An 18,753-nucleotide genomic window follows, 5' to 3' on the forward strand; every position below is an offset into this window, starting at 1 on the left:
CCGACATCATGCTTTCAAAGCTTGAAGTCCTTTTTTATATTTATGTCAGCTGCACTGTTACTTAGCCAAGCCCGCTTATAGTTTGTTTGATTCTCATCGGAGATTTTGTTGTTATTTGACTTGCTTAAAGTAAAAATATGAAGAAAACAAAAAAAATCATCCCAAATATATAGAACATCCGAGCAACACACAAAACTTAGCTTTTAATGAAGAAATACGAGGAGGTTGTATTATTGAAGAAATAAAAATGCGGTGAACGTGGATCAAACACGTGACCTTCAGATCTTCAGTCTGACGCTCTCCCAACTGAGTTATCCCCGTTATTGTTCTTTTTGATGCAAAATGAATTATATAGTTCAGATTTTTTTCCTGTGTTCTTAATTACATAATTGTTCTGATTTGAACCAAAGTCTACATATATTCATTGAACATTTCAATGACCATGAACACTTCAATGGTCATTGAATTTTATATTAATTAAATGCCAACGCCATCCAACTATGATCATGTTTAATCTATTTAAAGACAATTACTCATTTCACATTATCCAAAAATTCAATTAACCTATACATCATTGTAGATGTTATAACAAGAAATGAATAAGAGGTGCAAGGTGTCAAGCATGAAGGTATAAATGTACCTATGTACTAAGTACAAGTTTTTGATTCAGGATGATGATAACTAGAGAATGTTCTAATAGATAAGGAGATACTATGAAACATTGAAGAAATATTAGAGGAGTTAAAGTGCAGAATGAAATGTTCAATGCCATGATGCAAGTATATAATATTGATGCTTAAATGGAAAATTTAAGATTTTTACTATATGAAAAAAGATACATTGCATACGTGATTATTGAAAACTCTACCCACCATATCCTTACGAATAGGACTCACTTAAGACCTGGTAAACCAACTTGAAAGTTGACCACAAATTTCAACCTCAACAACATACATATGTTCCATCGATGACTTACCTAACTTGTAAAACCAATCTTTTCATTATAATTATATTATTTATCCCGACATCATGCTTTCAAAGCTTGTAGTCCTTGTTTATATTTATGTCAGCTTCACTGTTATTTAGCCTAGCCCGCTTATAGTTTGTTTGTTTCTCATCGGATATTTTGTTGTTATTTGAGTTGTTTAAAGTAAAAATATGAAGAAAACAAAAAACTAAATCATCCCTAATATATAGAACATCCGAGCAACACACAAAACTAAGCTTTTAATGAAGAAATACGAGGAGGTTGTATTATTGAAGAGATAAAAATGCGGTGAACGTGGATCGAACACGTGACCTTCAGATCTTCAGTCTGACGCTCTCCCAACTGAGCTATCCCCGCTATTGTTCTTTTTGACGCAAAATGAATTATATAGTTCAGATTTTTTACTGCGTTCTTAATTACATAATTGTTCTGATTTGAACGAAAGTCTACACACATTCATTGAACATTTCAATGACCATGAACACTTCAATGGTCATTGAATTACATATTAATTAAATGCCAACATCATCCAACAATGATCATGTTTAATCTATTTAAAGACAATTACTCATTTCACATTATCCAAAAATTCAATTAAACTATACATCATTGTAGATGTTATAACTAGAAATGAATAAGAGGTGCAAGGTGTCAAGCATGAAGGTATACATGTACCTATGTACGAAGTACAAGTTTTTGATTCATGATGATGATAACTAGAGAATGTTCTAATAGATAAGGAGATACTATGAAACATTGAAGAAGTATTAGAGGAGTTAAAGTGCAAAATGAAATGTTCAATGCCATGATGCAAGTATATAATATTTATGCTTAAATGGAAAATTTAAGATTTTTACTACATGAAAAAAGATACATTGCATACGTGCTTATTGAAAACTCTACCCACCATATCCTTACGAATAGGACTCACTTCAGACCTGGTAAACCAACTTGAAAGTTGACCACAAATTTCAACCTCAGCAGCTAACATATGTTCCATCGATGACTTACCTAACTTGTAAAACCTGTCTTATCATTATAATTATATTATTTATCCCGACATCATGCTTTCAAAGCTTGAAGTCCTTTTTTATATTTATGTCAGCTGCACTGTTACTTAGCCAAGCACGCTTATAGTTTGTTTGATTCTCATCGGAGATTTTGTTGTTATTTGACTTGCTTAAAGTAAAAATATGAAGAAAACAAATAACTAAATCATCCCTAATATATAGAAAATCCGAGCAACACACAAAACTGAGCTTTTAATAAAGAAATACGAGGAAGTTGTATTATTGAAGAGATAAAAATGCGGTGAACGTGGATCGAACACGTGACCTTCAGATCTTCAGTCTGACGCTCTCCCAACTGAGCTATCCCCGCTATTGTTCTTTTTGATTTAAAATGAATTATATAGTTCAGATTTTTTTCCTGTGTTCTTAATTACATAATTTTTCTGATTTGAACCAAAGTCTACATATATTTATTGAACATTTCAATGACCATCAACACTTCAATGGTCGTTGAATTTTATATTAATTAAATGCCAACGCCATCCAACTATGATCATGTTTAATCTATTTAAAGACAATTCCTCATTTCACATTATCCAAAAATTCAATTAACCTATACATCATTGTAGATGTTATAACAAGAAATGAATAAGAGGTGCAAGGTGTCAAGCATGAAGGTATAAATGTACCTATGTACTAAGTACAAGTTTTTGATTCATGATGATGATAACTAGAGAATGTTCTAATAGATAAGGAGATACAATGAAACATTGAAGAAATATTAGAGGAGTTAAAGTGCAGAATGAACTGTTCAATGCCATGATGCAAGTATATAATACTGATGCTTAAATGGAAAATTTAAGATTTTTACTACATGAAAAAAGATACATTGCATACGTGATTATTGAAAACTCTACCCACCATATCCTTACGAATAGGACTCACTTAAGACCTGGTTAACCAACTTGAAAGTTGACCACAAATTTCAACCTCAGCAACTAACATATGTTCCATCGATGACTTACCTAACTTGAAAAACCTATCTTTTCATTATAATTATATTATTTATCCCGACATCATGCTTTCAAAGCTTGTAGTCCTTGTTTATATTTATGACAGCTTCACTGTTATTTAGCCAACCCGCTTATAGTTTGTTTGTTTCTCATCGGATATTTTATTGTTATTTGAGTTGTTTAAAGTAAAAATATGAAGAAAACAAAAAACTATATCATCCCTAATATATAGAACATCCGAGCAACACACAAAACTTAGCTTTTAATGAAGCAATACGAGGAGGTTGTATTATTGAAGAGATAAAAATGCGGTGAACGTGGATCGAACACGTGACCTTCAGATCTTCAGTCTGACGCTCTCCCAACTGAGCTATCCCCGCTATTGTTCTTTTTGACGCAAAATGAATTATATAGTTCAGATTTTTTCCTGCGTTCTTAATTACATAATTGTTCTGATTTGAACGAAAGTCTACATACATTCATTGAACATTTCAATGACCATGAACAGTTCAATGGTCATTGAATTTCATATTAATTAAATGCCAACATCATCCAACTATGATCATGTTTAATCTATTTAAAGACAATTACTCATTTCACATTATCCAAAAATTCAATTAAACTATACATCATTGTAGATGTTATAACTAGAAATGAATAAGAGGTGCAAGGTGTCAAGCATGAAGGTATACATGTACCTATGTACTAAGTACAAGTTTTTTATTCATGATGATGATAACTAGAGAATGTTCTAATAGATAAGGAGATACTATGAAACATTGAAGAAGTATTAGAGGAGTTAAAGTGCATAATGAAATGTTCAATGCCATGATGCAAGTATATAATATTTATGCTTAAATGGAAAATTTAAGATTTTTACTACATGAAAAAAGATACATTGCATACGTGCTTATTGAAAACTCTACCCACCATATTCTTACGAATAGGACTCACTTAAGACCTGGTAAACCAACTTGAAAGTTGACCACAAATTTCAACCTCACCAGCTAACATATGTTCCATCGATGACTTACCTAACTTGTAAAACATGTCTTATCATTATAATTATATTATTTATCCCGACATCATGCTTTCAAAGCTTGAAGTCCTTTTTTATACTTATGTCAGCTGCACTGTTACTTAGCCAAGCCCGCTTATAGTTTGTTTGATTCTCATCGGAGATTTTGTTGTTATTTGAATTGCTTAAAGTAAAAATATGAAGAAAACAAAAAACTAAATCATCCCTAATATATAGAAAATCCGAGCAACACACAAAACTGAGCTTTTAATAAAGAAATACGAGGAAGTTGTATTATTGAAGAGATAAAAATGCGGTGAACGTGGATCGAACACGTGACCTTCAGATCTTCAGTCTGACGCTCTCCCAACTGAGCTATCCCCGCTATTGTTCTTTTTGATTTAAAATGAATTATATAGTTCAGATTTTTTTCCTGTGTTCTTAATTACATAATTTTTCTGATTTGAACCAAAGTCTACATATATTCATTGAACATTTCAATGACCATGAACACTTCAATGGTCGTTGAATTTTATATTAATTAAATGCCAACGCCATCCAACTATGATCATGTTTAATCTATTTAAAGACAATTCCTCATTTCACATTATCCAAAAATTCAATTAACCTATACATCATTGTAGATGTTATAACAAGAAATGAATAAGAGGTGCAAGGTGTCAAGCATGAAGGTATAAATGTACCTATGTACTAAGTACAAGTTTTTGATTCATGATGATGATAACTAGAGAATGTTCTAATAGATAAGGAGATACTATGAAACATTGAAGAAATATTAGAGGAGTTAAAGTGCAGAATGAAATGTTCAATGCCATGATGCAAGTATATAATATTGATGCTTAAATGGAAAATTTAAGATTTTTACTACATGAAAAAAGATACATTGCATACGTGATTATTGAAAACTCTACCCACCATATCCTTACGAATAGGACTCACTTAAGACCTGGTAAACCAACTTGAAAGTTGACCACAAATTTCAACCAAAGCAACTAACATATGTTACATCGATGACTTACCTAACTTGAAAAACCTTTCTTTTCATTATAATTATATTATTTATCCCGACATCATGCTTTCAAAGCTTGTAGTCCTTGTTTATATTGATGTCAGCTTCACTGTTATTTAGCCTAGCCCGCTTATAGTTTGTTTGTTTCTCATCGGATATTTTATTGTTATTTGAGTTGTTTAAAGTAAAAATATGAAGAAAACAAAAAACTATATCATCCCTAATATATAGAACATCCGAGCAACACACAAAACTTAGCTTTTAATGAAGCAATACGAGGAGGTTGTATTATTGAAGAGATAAAAATGCGGTGAACGTGGATCGAACACGTGACCTTCAGATCTTCAGTCTGACGCTCTCCCAACTGAGCTATCCCCGCTATTGTTCTTTTTGACGCAAAATGAATTATATAGTTCAGATTTTTTCCTGCGTTCATAATTACATAATTGTTCTGATTTGAACGAAAGTCTACATACATTCATTGAACATTTCAATGACCATGAACAGTTCAATGGTCATTGAATTTCATATTAATTAAATGCCAACATCATCCAACTATGATCATGTTTAATCTATTTAAAGACAATTACTCATTTCACATTATCCAAAAATTCAATTAAACTATACATCATTGTAGATGTTATAACTAGAAATGAATAAGAGGTGCAAGGTGTCAAGCATGAAGGTATACATGTACCTATGTACTAAGTACAAGTTTTTTATTCATGATGATGATAACTAGAGAATGTTCTAATAGATAAGGAGATACTATGAAACATTGAAGAAGTATTAGAGGAGTTAAAGTGCATAATGAAATGTTCAATGCCATGATGCAAGTATATAATATTTATGCTTAAATGGAAAATTTAAGATTTTTACTACATGAAAAAAGATACATTGCATACGTGCTTATTGAAAACTCTACCCACCATATTCTTACGAATAGGACTCACTTAAGACCTGGTAAACCAACTTGAAAGTTCACCACAAATTTCAACCTCACCAGCTAACATATGTTCCATCGATGACTTACCTAACTTGTAAAACATGTCTTATCATTATAATTATATTATTTATCCCGACATCATGCTTTCAAAGCTTGAAGTCCTTTTTTATACTTATGTCAGCTGCACTGTTACTTAGCCAAGCCCGCTTATAGTTTGTTTGATTCTCATCGGAGATTTTGTTGTTATTTGACTTGCTTAAAGTAAAAATATGAAGAAAACAAAAAACTAAATCATCCCTAATATATAGAAAATCCGAGCAACACACAAAACTGAGCTTTTAATAAAGAAATACGAGGAAGTTGTATTATTGAAGAGATAAAAATGCGGTGAACGTGGATCGAACACGTGACCTTCAGATCTTCAGTCTGACGCTCTCCCAACTGAGTTATCCCCGCTATTGTTCTTTTTGATTTAAAATGAATTATATAGTTCAGATTTTTTTCCTGTGTTCTTAATTACATAATTTTTCTGATTTGAACCAAAGTCTACATATATTCATTGAACATTTCAATGACCATGAACACTTCAATGGTCGTTGAATTTTATATTAATTAAATGCCAACGCCATCCAACTATGATCATGTTTAATCTATTTAAAGACAATTCCTCATTTCACATTATCCAAAAATTCAATTAACCTATACATCATTGTAGATGTTATAACAAGAAATGAATAAGAGGTGCAAGGTGTCAAGCATGAAGGTATAAATGTACCTATGTACTAAGTACAAGTTTTTGATTCATGATGATGATAACTAGAGAATGTTCTAATAGATAAGGAGATACTATGAAACATTGAAGAAATATTAGAGGAGTTAAAGTGCAGAATGAAATGTTCAATGCCATGATGCAAGTATATAATATTGATGCTTAAATGGAAAATTTAAGATTTTTACTACATGAAAAAAGATACATTGCATACGTGATTATTCAAAACTCTACCCACCATATCCTTACGAATAGGACTCACTTAAGACCTGGTAAACCAACTTGAAAGTTGACCACAAATTTCAACCAAAGCAACTAACATATGTTACATCGATGACTTACCTAACTTGAAAAACCTATCTTTTCATTATAATTATATTATTTATCCCGACATCATGCTTTCAAAGCTTGTAGTCCTTGTTTATATTGATGTCAGCTTCACTGTTATTTAGCCTAGCCCGCTTATAGTTTGTTTGTTTCTCATCGGATATTTTATTGTTATTTGAGTTGTTTAAAGTAAAAATATGAAGAAAACAAAAAACTAAATCATCCCTAATATATAGAACATCCGAGCAACACACAAAACTGAGCTTTTAATGAAGAAATACGAGGAGGTTGTATTATTGAAGAGATAAAAATGTGGTGAACGTGGATCGAACACGTGACCTTCAGATCTTCAGTCTGACGCTCTCCCAACTGAGCTATCCCCGTTATTGTTCTTTTTGACGCAAAATGAATTATATAGTTCAGATTTTTTCCTGCGTTCTTAATTACATAATTGTTCTGATTTGAACGAAAGTCTACATACATTCATTGAACATTTCAATGACCATGAACAGTTCAATGGTCATTGAATTTCATATTAATTAAATGCCAACATCATCCAACTATGATCATGTTTAATCTATTTAAAGACAATTACTCATTTCACATTATCCAAAAATTCAATTAAACTATACATCATTGTAGATGTTATAACTAGAAATGAATAAGAGGTGCAAGGTGTCAAGCATGAAGGTATACATGTACCTATGTACTAAGTACAAGTTTTTGATTCCTGATGATGATAACTAGAGAATGTTCTAATAGATAAGGAGATACTATGAAACATTGAAGAAGTATTAGAGGAGTTAAAGTGCATAATGAAATGTTCAATGCCATGATGCATGTATATAATATTTATGCTTAAATGGAAAATTTAAGATTTTTACTACATGAAAAAAGATACATTGCATACGTGCTTATTGAAAACTCTACCCACCATATTCTTACGAATAGGACTCACTTAAGACCTGGTAAACCAGCTTGAAAGTTGACCACAAATTTCAACCTCAGCAGCTAACATATGTTCCATCGATGACTTACCTAACTTGTAAAACATGTCTTATCATTATAATTATATTATTTATCCCGACATCATGCTTTCAAAGCTTGAAGTCCTTTTTTATACTTATGTCAGCTGCACTGTTACTTAGCCAAGCCCGCTTATAGTTTGTTTGATTCTCATCGGAGATTTTGTTGTTATTTGACTTGCTTAAAGTAAAAATATGAAGAAAACAAAAAACTAAATCATCCCTAATATATAGAAAATCCGAGCAACACACAAAACTGAGCTTTTAATAAAGAAATACGAGGAAGTTGTATTATTGAAGAGATAAAAATGCGGTGAACGTGGATCGAACACGTGACCTTCAGATCTTCAGTCTGACGCTCTCCCAACTGAGCTATCCCCGCTATTGTTCTTTTTGATTTAAAATGAATTATATAGTTCAGATTTTTTTCATGTGTTCTTAATTACATAATTTTTCTGATTTGAACCAAAGTCTACATATATTCATTGAACATTTCAATGACCATGAACACTTCAATGGTCGTTGAATTTTATATTAATTAAATGCCAACGCCATCCAACTATGATCATGTTTAATCTATTTAAAGACAATTCCTCATTTCACATTATCCAAAAATTCAATTAACCTATACATCATTGTAGATGTTATAACAAGAAATGAATAAGAGGTGCAAGGTGTCAAGCATGAAGGTATAAATGTACCTATGTACTAAGTACAAGTTTTTGATTCATGATGATGATAACTAGAGAATGTTCTAATAGATAAGGAGATACTATGAAACATTGAAGAAATATTAGAGGAGTTAAAGTGCAGAATGAAATGTTCAATGCCATGATGCAAGTATATAATATTGATGCTTAAATGGAAAATTTAAGATTTTTACTACATGAAAAAAGATACATTGCATACGTGATTATTGAAAACTCTACCCACCCTATCCTTACGAATAGGACTCACTTAAGACCTGGTAAACCAACTTGAAAGTTGACCACAAATTTCAACCTCAGCAACTAACATATGTTACATCGATGACTTACCTAACTTGTAAAACCTATCTTTTCATTATAATTATATTATTTATCCCGACATCATGCTTTCAAAGCTTGTAGTCCTTGTTTATATTTATGTCAGCTTCACTGTTATTTAGCCTAGCCCGCTTATAGTTTGTTTGTTTCTCATCGGATATTTTATTGTTATTTGAGTTGTTTAAAGTAAAAATATGAAGAAAACAAAAAACTAAATCATCCCTAATATATAGAACATCCGAGCAACACACAAAACTGAGCTTTTAATGAAGAAATACGAGGAGGTTGTATTATTGAAGAGATAAAAATGCGGTGAACGTGGATCGAACACGTAACCTTCAGATCTTCAGTCTGACGCTCTCCAAACTGAGCTATCCCCGCTATTGTTCTTTTTGACGCAAAATGAATTATATATTTCAGATTTTTTCCTGCGTTCTTAATTACATAATTGTTCTGATTTGAACGAAAGTCTACATACATTCATTGAACATTTCAATGACCATGAACAGTTCAATGGTCATTGAATTTCATATTAATTAAATGCCAACATCATCCAACTATGATAATGTTTAATCTATTTAAAGACAATTACTCATTTCACATTATCCAAAAATTCAATTAAACTATACATCATTGTAGATGTTATAACTAGAAATGAATAAGAGGTGCAAGGTGCCAAGCATGAAGGTATACATGTACCTATGTACTAAGTACAAGTTTTTGATTCATGATGATGATAACTAGAGAATGTTCTAATAGATAAGGAGATACTATGAAACATTGAAGAAGTATTAGAGGAGTTAAAGTGCATAATGAAATATTCAATGCCATGATGCAAGTATATAATATTTATGCTTAAATGGAAAATTTAAGATTTTTACTACATGAAAAAAGATACATTGCATACGTGCTTATTGAAAACTCTACCCACCATATTCTTACGAATAGGACTCACTTAAGACCTGGTAAACCAACTTGAAAGTTGACCACAAATTTCAACCTCAGCAGCTAACATATGTTCCATCGATGACTTACCTAACTTGTAAAACCTGTCTTATCATTATAATTATATTATTAATCCCGACATCATGCTTTCAAAGCTTGAAGTCCTTTTTTATACTTATGTCAGCTGCACTGTTACTTAGCCAAGCCCGCTTATAGTTTGTTTGATTCTCATCGGAGATTTTGTTGTTATTTGACTTGCTTAAAGTAAAAATATGAAGAAAACAAAAAAAATCATCCCAAATATATAGAACATCCGAGCAACACACAAAACATAGCTTTTAATGAAGAAATACGAGGAGGTTGTATCATTGAAGAAATAAAAATGCGGTGAACGTGGATCGAACACGTGACCTTCAGATCTTCAGTCTGACGCTCTCCCAACTGAGCTATCCCCGCTATTGTTCTTTTTGATGCAAAATGAATTATATAGTTCAAATTTTTTTCCTGTGTTCTTAATTACATAATTGTTCTGATTTGAACCAAAGTCTACATATATTCATTGAACATTTCAATGACCATGAACACTTCAATGGTCATTGAATTTTATATTAGTTAAATGCCAACGCCATCCAACTATGATCATGTTTAATCTATTTAAAGACAATTACTCATTTCACATTATCCAAAAATTCAATTAACCTATACATCATTGTAGATGTTATAACAAGAAATGAATAAGAGGTGCAAGGTGTTAATCATGAAGGTATAAATGTACCTATGTACTAAGTACAAGTTTTTGATTCATGATGATGATAACTAGAGAATGTTCTAATAGATAAGGAGATACTATGAAACATTGAAGAAATATTAGAGGAGTTAAAGTGCAGAATGAAATGTTCAATGCCATGATGCAAGTATATAATGTTGATGCTTAAATGGAAAATTTAAGATTTTTACTACATGAAAAAAGATACATTGCATACGTGATTATTGAAAACTCTACCCACCATATCCTTACGAATAGGACTCACTTAAGACCTGGTAAACCAACTTGAAAGTTGACCACAAATTTCAACCTCAGCAACTAACATATGTTCCATCGATGACTTACCTAACTTGTAAAACCTATCTTTTCATTATAATTATATTATTTATCCCTACATCATGCTTTCAAAGCTTGTAGTCCTTGTTTATATTTATGCCAGCTTCACTGTTATTTACCCTAGCCCGCTTATAGTTTGTTTGTTTCTCATCGGATATTTTATTGTTATTTGAGTTGTTTAAAGTAAAAATATGAAGAAAACAAAAAACTAAATCATCCCTAATATATAGAACATCCGAGCAACACACAAAACTGAGCTTTTAATGAAGAAATACGAGGAGGTTGTATTATTGAAGAGATAAAAACGCGGTAAACGTGGATCGAACACGTAACCTTCAGATCTTCAGCCTGACGCTCTCCCAACTGAGCTATCCCCGCTATTGTTCTTTTTGACGCAAAATAAATTATATAGTTCAGATTTTTTCCTGCGTTCTTAATTACATAATTGTTCTGATTTGAACAAAAGTCTACATACATTCATTAAACATTTCAATGACCATGAACAGTTCAATGGTCATTGAATTTCATATTAATTAAATGCCAACATCATCCAACTATGATCATGTTTAATCTATTTAAAGACAATTACTCATTTCACATTATCCAAAAATTCAATTAAACTATACATCATTGTAGATGTTATAACTAGAAATGAATAAGAGGTGCAAGGTGTCAAGCATGAAGGTATACATGTACCTATGTACTAAGTACAAGTTTTTGATTCATGATGATGATAACTAGAGAATGTTCTAATAGATAAGGAGATACTATGAAACATTGAAGAAGTATTAGAGGAGTTAAAGTGCATAATGAAATGTTCAATGCCATGATGCAAGTATATAATATTTATGCTTAAATGGAAAATTTAAGATTTTTACTACATGAAAAAAGATACATTGCATACGTGCTTATTGAAAACTCTACCCACCATATTCTTACGAATAGGACTCACTTAAGACCTGGTAAACCAACTTGAAAGTTGACCACAAATTTCAACCTCAGCAGCTAACATATGTTCCATCGATGACTTACCTAACTTGTAAAACATGTCTTATCATTATAATTATATTATTTATCCCGACATCATGCTTTCAAAGCTTGAAGTCCTTTTTTATATTTATGTCAGCTGCACTGTTACTTAGCCAAGCCCGCTTATAGTTTGTTTGATTCTCATCGGAGATTTTGTTGTTATTTGACTTGCTTAAAGTAAAAATATGAAGAAAACAAAAAAAATCATCCCAAATATATAGAACATCCGAGCAACACACAAAACTTAGCTTTTAATGAAGAAATACGAGGAGGTTGTATTATTGAAGAAATAAAAATGCGGTGAACGTGGATCGAACACGTGACCTTCAGATCTTCAGTCTGACGCTCTCCCAACTGAGCTATCCCCGCTATTGTTCTTTTTGATGCAAAATGAATTATATAGTTCAAATTTTTTTCCTGTGTTATTAATTACATAATTGTTCTGATTTGAACCAAAGTCTACATATATTCATTGAACATTTCAATGACCATGAACACTTCAATGGTCATTGAATTTTATATTAATTAAATGCCAACGCCATCCAACTATGATCATGTTTAATCTATTTAAAGACAATTACTCATTTCACATTATCCAAAAATTCAATTAACCTATACATCATTGTAGATGTTATAACAAGAAATGAATAAGAGGTGCAAGGTGTCAAGCATGAAGGTATAAATGTACCTATGTACTAAGTACAAGTTTTTGATTCATGATGATGATAACTAGAGAATGTTCTAATAGATAAGGAGATACTATGAAACATTGAAGAACTATTAGAGGAGTTAAAGTGCAGAATGAAATGTTCAATGCCATGATGCAAGTATATAATATTGATGCTTAAATGGAAAATTTAAGATTTTTACTACATGAAAAAAGATACATTGCATACGTGATTATTGAAAACTCTACCCACCATATCCTTACGAATAGTAGTCACTTAAGACCTGGTAAACCAACTTGAAAGTTGACCACAAATTTCAACCTCAGCAACTAACATATGTTCCATCGATGATTTACCTAACTTGTAAAACCTATCTTTTCATTAGAATTATATTATTTATCCCGACATCATGCTTTCAAAGCTTGTAGTCCTTCTTTATATTTATGTCAGCTTCACTTTTATTTAGCCTAGCCCGCTTATAGTTTGTTTGTTTCTCATCGGATATTTTGTTGTTATTTGAGTTGTTTAAAGTAAAAATATGAAGAAAACAAAAAACTAAATCATCCTTAATATATAGAATATCCGAGCAACACACAAACTAAGCTTTTAATGAAGAAATACGAGGAGGTTGTATTATTGAAGAGATAAAAATGCGGTGAACGTGGATCGAACACGTGACCTTCAGATCTTCAGTCTGACGCTCTCCCAACTGAGCTATCCCCGCTATTGTTCTTTTTGACACAAAATGAATTATATAGTTCATATTGTTTCCTGCGTTCTTAATTACATAATTGTTCTGATTTAAACGAAAGTCTACATACATTCATTGAACATTTCAATGACCTTGAACACTTCAATGGTCATTGAATTTCATATTAATTAAATGCCAACGCCATCCAACTATGATCATGTTTAATCTATTTAAAGACAATTACTCATTTCACATTATCCAAAAATTCATTTAAACTCTACATCATTGTAGATGTTATAACGAGAAATGAATAAGAGGTGCAAGGTGTCAAGCATGAAGGTATGCATGTACCTATGTACTAAGTACAAGTTTTTGATTCATGATGATGATAACTAGATAATGTTCTAATAGATAAGGAGATACTATGAAACATTGAAGAAATATTAGAGGAGTTAAAGTGCAGAATGAAATGTTCAATGCCATGATGCAAGTATATAATATTGATGCTTAAATGGAAAATTTAAGATTTTTACAACATGAAAAAAGATACATTGCATACGTGATTATTGAAAACTCTACCCACCATATCCTTACGAATAGGACCCACTTAAGACCTGGTAAACCTACTTGAAAGTTGACCACAAATTTCAACCTCAGCAGCTAACATATGTTCCATCGATGACTTACCTAACTTGTAAAACCTGTCTTTTCATTATAATTATATTATTTATCCCGACATCATGCTTTCAAAGCTTGTAGTCCTTGTTTATATTTATTTCAGCTTCACTGTTACTTTGCCTAGCCCGCTTATAGTTTGTTTGTTTCTCATCGGATATTTTGTTGTTATTTGAGTTGTTTAAAGTAAAAATATGAAGAAAACAAAAAACTAAATCATCCTTAATATATAGAATATCCGAGCAACACACAAACTAAGCTTTTAATGAAGAAATACGAGGAGGTTGTATTATTGAAGAGATAAAAATGCGGTGAACGTGGATCGAACACGTGACCTTCAGATCTTCAGTCTGACGCTCTCCCAACTGAGCTATCCCCGCTATTGTTCTTTTTGACACAAAATGAATTATATAGTTCATATTGTTTCCTGCGTTCTTAATTACATAATTGTTCTGATTTAAACGAAAGTCTACATACATTCATTGAACATTTCAATGACCTTGAACACTTCAATGGTCATTGAATTTCATATTAATTAAATGCCAACGCCATCCAACTATGATCATGTTTAATCTATTTAAAGACAATTACTCATTTCACATTATCCAAAAATTCATTTAAACTCTACATCATTGTAGATGTTATAACGAGAAATGAATAAGAGGTGCAAGGTGTCAAGCATGAAGGTATGCATGTACCTATGTACTAAGTACAAGTTTTTGATTCATGATGATGATAACTAGATAATGTTCTAATAGATAAGGAGATACTATGAAACATTGAAGAAATATTAGAGGAGTTAAAGTGCAGAATGAAATGTTCAATGCCATGATGCAAGTATATAATATTGATGCTTAAATGGAAAATTTAAGATTTTTACAACATGAAAAAAGATACATTGCATACGTGATTATTGAAAACTCTACCCACCATATCCTTACGAATAGGACCCACTTAAGACCTGGTAAACCTACTTGAAAGTTGACCACAAATTTCAACCTCAGCAGCTAACATATGTTCCATCGATGACTTACCTAACTTGTAAAACCTGTCTTTTCATTATAATTATATTATTTATCCCGACATCATGCTTTCAAAGCTTGTAGTCCTTGTTTATATTTATTTCAGCTTCACTGTTACTTTGCCTAGCCCGCTTATAGTTTGTTTCTTTCTCATCGGATATTTTGTTGTTATTTGAGTTGTTTAAAGTAAAGATATGAAGAAAACAAAAAAAAAATCATCCATAATATATAGAACATCCGAGCAACACACAAAACTGAGCTTTTAATGAAGAAATACGAGGAGGTTGTATTATTGAAGAAATAAAAATGCGGTAAACGTGGATCGAACACATGACCTTCAGATCTTCATTCTGACGCTCTCCCAACTGAGCTATCCCCGCTATTGTTCTTTTTGATGCAAAATGAATTATATAGTTCAGATTTTTTCCTGCGTTCTTAATTACATAATTGTTCTGATTTGAACCAAAGTCTACATATATTCATTGAAAATTTCAATGACCATGAACACTTCAATTGTAACACCGTAAATTTCAAAACAATTTTTCACGTTTTATAAAAACATAATTCATTCATTATTCATAAAAACATCATTGTTTAAAACTCAATTCATAACATATATCAATCCCAAGATCTCATAACATAAAAATCTCGTGTGTGTACTGATCAAGCCGGCGCCTTTCCGCGATCCTCACTAGTACCTGAAACACATAACATTAAACACTCTAAGCACAAGGCTTAGTGAGTTCCCCAAAATACCACATATAACACATATTAGCCACTCGAGGCTATAACTCTATGGGTCCGTGCACCCAAACTCTGTGAACCCTCAGGTTCTAACTCTGTAAACATGCACAGCATAAATCACATAGAATAATGCAGTGCAACACATAACACATATACAGCGTACAAACACTGTATCACATAACTCTAGTTACCTACTCAAGGTAAAGTATAGTGAGAAGACTCACCTCAGATATCTCATTAAATCTCTGACTCGGTAAACTCTGGTCTAGCCCCTGCCAAATCACATGAAATAAATACTCTAATTGATACAACCTTCAGGGCTAGGCTAATCTCTTTCTATCTCATCATCCTCTAGGAAGGGTAAAAGACTATTCTACCCTTCCGATGACTCTAAGGTCCAAACATTGACTAACCCTAAAAGTCAACGAAGTCAACGGTCAACCTTGACCAAACTCGCCGAGTGCACAACTGTGACTCGGCGAGTCCACACGTGTTCTTCACTCTCCTAGTCCTCATTCAACTCACTGAGTCAACCTCAACTCTGAAAATCATCACTGATCACAATATGTGAAATGTCCCGACCCAACTCGCCGAGTCCGACTCCTGACTCGGCGAGTACCATCGTGCACTCTGTCCTCTAGATTCCCTCTGACTCACCGAGTCGCTTCCCCAACTCAGTGAGTCACCAACTGTGTGATTATCGGGAAAACCCTCGTCCAACTCGTCGAGTCAGCTATTGGACTCGGCGAGTTCATGCCATGCTAAAGCTGAATTGACCTCTTGAGGTCACATCCGCTTCTCTAAACCATATATCCAGCTTCCTAAAGCATTATAATCATGTAAAGCTAATATCTTGGTGCTCATGCAAAGGCTCAAAGGCCTTATTTGAAGATATGGCCTCTAACATGACATCCTAAGCTCATAACCTCCATTAACACCCATAAAGCTCAAGGGAAAAAGGGTCTCTGGACCTCTTTGGGTCCAGATCTACAGCACCAACACGAGAAGGGACCAATTACTCCATATAACCATCCTCTAAAGGGGCTAAAAAGCCCTAACTCTAAGAATTACACCATAAACTGAAGAAGGGTCGAATGAATACCTCAAAATGAAGTCTCTAAGCCCTGGAATCACTGGATTAGCACCCTCTTCAGCCTCCTCTTGTATTGCTCCTCTTCTATTTGCAAACACATTAACAAATGATCAAGAAATGACTCTTTTCCTCTCACAAACGCTCTAGCTCACTTAGGGTTTCTCTCTGGGGTCTGGTAGTCGCAAATGACAGCCATAAGGCCCTTTAAATAGGCCCTAAACCCGAGGAATTAGGGTTTCATTAAACAGTGTGGACTCACCGAGTCCTTGGGGCGACTCGCCGAGTCCAGCCATCCACCCGGATAATGATTCGCGTCTCTACTCGGTGAGTCTACGCATCAACTCGTCGATTTCTTCCATAAAACTTGAAATTCAATGAATAATAAAATACCTAAAATTCCGGATGTTACATCAATGGTCATTGAATTTCATATTAATTAAATGCCAACGCCATCCAACTATGATTATGTTTAATCTATTTAAAGACAATTACTCATTTCACATTATCCAAAAATTCATTTAAACTATACATCATTGTAGATGTTATAACAAGAAATGAATAAGAGGTGCAAGGTGTCAAGCATGAAGGTATACATGTACCTATGTACTAAGTACAAGTTTTTGATTCATGATGATGATAACTAGAGAATGTTCTAATAGATAAGGAGATACTATGAAACATTGAAGATGTATTAAAGGAGTTAAAGTGCAGAATGAAATGTTCTATGCCATGATGCAAGTATATAATATTGATGCTTAAATGGAAAATTTAAGATTTTTACTACATGAAACAAGATACGTTGCATACATGATTATTGAAAACTCTACCCACCATATCCTTACGAATAGGACTCACTTAAGACCTGGTAAACCAACTTGAAAGTTGACCATAAATTTCAACCTCTGCAGCTAACATATGTTCCATCGATGACTTACCTAACTTGTAAAACCTATCTTTTCATTATAATTATATTATTTATCCTGACATCATGCTTTCAACACTTGTAGTCCTTGTTTATATTTATGTCAGCTTCACTGTTACATAGCCTAGGCCGCTTATAGCTTGTTTGTTTCTCATCGGAGATTTTGTTGTTATTTGAGTTGTTTAAAGTAAAAAATGAAGAAAACAAAAAAATAAACCATCCCTAATATATAGAACATCCGAGCAACACACAAAACTGAGCTTTTAATGAAGAAATACGAGGAGGTTGTATTATTGAAGAAATAAAAATGCGGTGAACGTGGATCTAACACGTGACCTTCAGATCTTCAGTCTGACGCTCTCCCAACTGAGCTATCCCCGCTATTGTTCTTTTTGATGCAAAATGAATTATATAGTTCATATTTTTTTCCTGCGTTCTTAATTACATAATTGTTCTGATTTGAACCAAAGTCTACATATATTCATTGAACATATCAATGACCATGAACACTTCAATGGTCATTGAATTTCATATTAATTAAATGCCAACGCCATCCAACTATGATCATGTTTAATCTATTTAAAGACAATTACTCATTTCACATTATCCAAAAATTCAATTAACCTATACATCATTGTAGATGTTATAACAAGAAATGAATAAGAGGTGCAAGGTGACAAGCATGAAGGTATACAAGTACCTATGTACTAA

The 18,753-nt window shown here is 32.5% G+C and overlaps 10 non-coding genes across 10 annotated transcripts; all 10 read right to left on the bottom strand.

Moving 5' to 3' along the window:
- Window positions 1-1,272: 1,272 nt before the first annotated feature.
- Window positions 1,273-1,345, bottom strand: TRNAF-GAA (transfer RNA phenylalanine (anticodon GAA)). Its single transcript has one exon. It is a non-coding gene; the product is annotated as a tRNA-Phe (tRNA).
- Window positions 1,346-2,295: 950 nt separating this feature from the next.
- On the bottom strand, window positions 2,296-2,368 carry TRNAF-GAA (transfer RNA phenylalanine (anticodon GAA)). Its single transcript has one exon. It is a non-coding gene; the product is annotated as a tRNA-Phe (tRNA).
- A 950-nt stretch (window positions 2,369-3,318) lies between these two features.
- On the bottom strand, window positions 3,319-3,391 carry TRNAF-GAA (transfer RNA phenylalanine (anticodon GAA)). Its single transcript has one exon. It is a non-coding gene; the product is annotated as a tRNA-Phe (tRNA).
- Window positions 3,392-4,341: 950 nt separating this feature from the next.
- TRNAF-GAA (transfer RNA phenylalanine (anticodon GAA)) lies at window positions 4,342-4,414 on the bottom strand. Its single transcript has one exon. It is a non-coding gene; the product is annotated as a tRNA-Phe (tRNA).
- Window positions 4,415-5,365: 951 nt separating this feature from the next.
- Window positions 5,366-5,438, bottom strand: TRNAF-GAA (transfer RNA phenylalanine (anticodon GAA)). The gene has a single exon. It is a non-coding gene; the product is annotated as a tRNA-Phe (tRNA).
- A 2,997-nt stretch (window positions 5,439-8,435) lies between these two features.
- On the bottom strand, window positions 8,436-8,508 carry TRNAF-GAA (transfer RNA phenylalanine (anticodon GAA)). The gene has a single exon. It is a non-coding gene; the product is annotated as a tRNA-Phe (tRNA).
- A 1,971-nt stretch (window positions 8,509-10,479) lies between these two features.
- On the bottom strand, window positions 10,480-10,552 carry TRNAF-GAA (transfer RNA phenylalanine (anticodon GAA)). The gene has a single exon. It is a non-coding gene; the product is annotated as a tRNA-Phe (tRNA).
- Window positions 10,553-12,523: 1,971 nt separating this feature from the next.
- TRNAF-GAA (transfer RNA phenylalanine (anticodon GAA)) lies at window positions 12,524-12,596 on the bottom strand. Its single transcript has one exon. It is a non-coding gene; the product is annotated as a tRNA-Phe (tRNA).
- A 950-nt stretch (window positions 12,597-13,546) lies between these two features.
- On the bottom strand, window positions 13,547-13,619 carry TRNAF-GAA (transfer RNA phenylalanine (anticodon GAA)). Its single transcript has one exon. It is a non-coding gene; the product is annotated as a tRNA-Phe (tRNA).
- A 949-nt stretch (window positions 13,620-14,568) lies between these two features.
- Window positions 14,569-14,641, bottom strand: TRNAF-GAA (transfer RNA phenylalanine (anticodon GAA)). Its single transcript has one exon. It is a non-coding gene; the product is annotated as a tRNA-Phe (tRNA).
- Window positions 14,642-18,753: the final 4,112 nt, after the last annotated feature.

Source organism: Lactuca sativa, chromosome 5, assembly GCF_002870075.4.
Source record: "Lactuca sativa cultivar Salinas chromosome 5, Lsat_Salinas_v11, whole genome shotgun sequence".
In the NCBI taxonomy this organism is placed as follows: domain Eukaryota; kingdom Viridiplantae; phylum Streptophyta; class Magnoliopsida; order Asterales; family Asteraceae; genus Lactuca; species Lactuca sativa.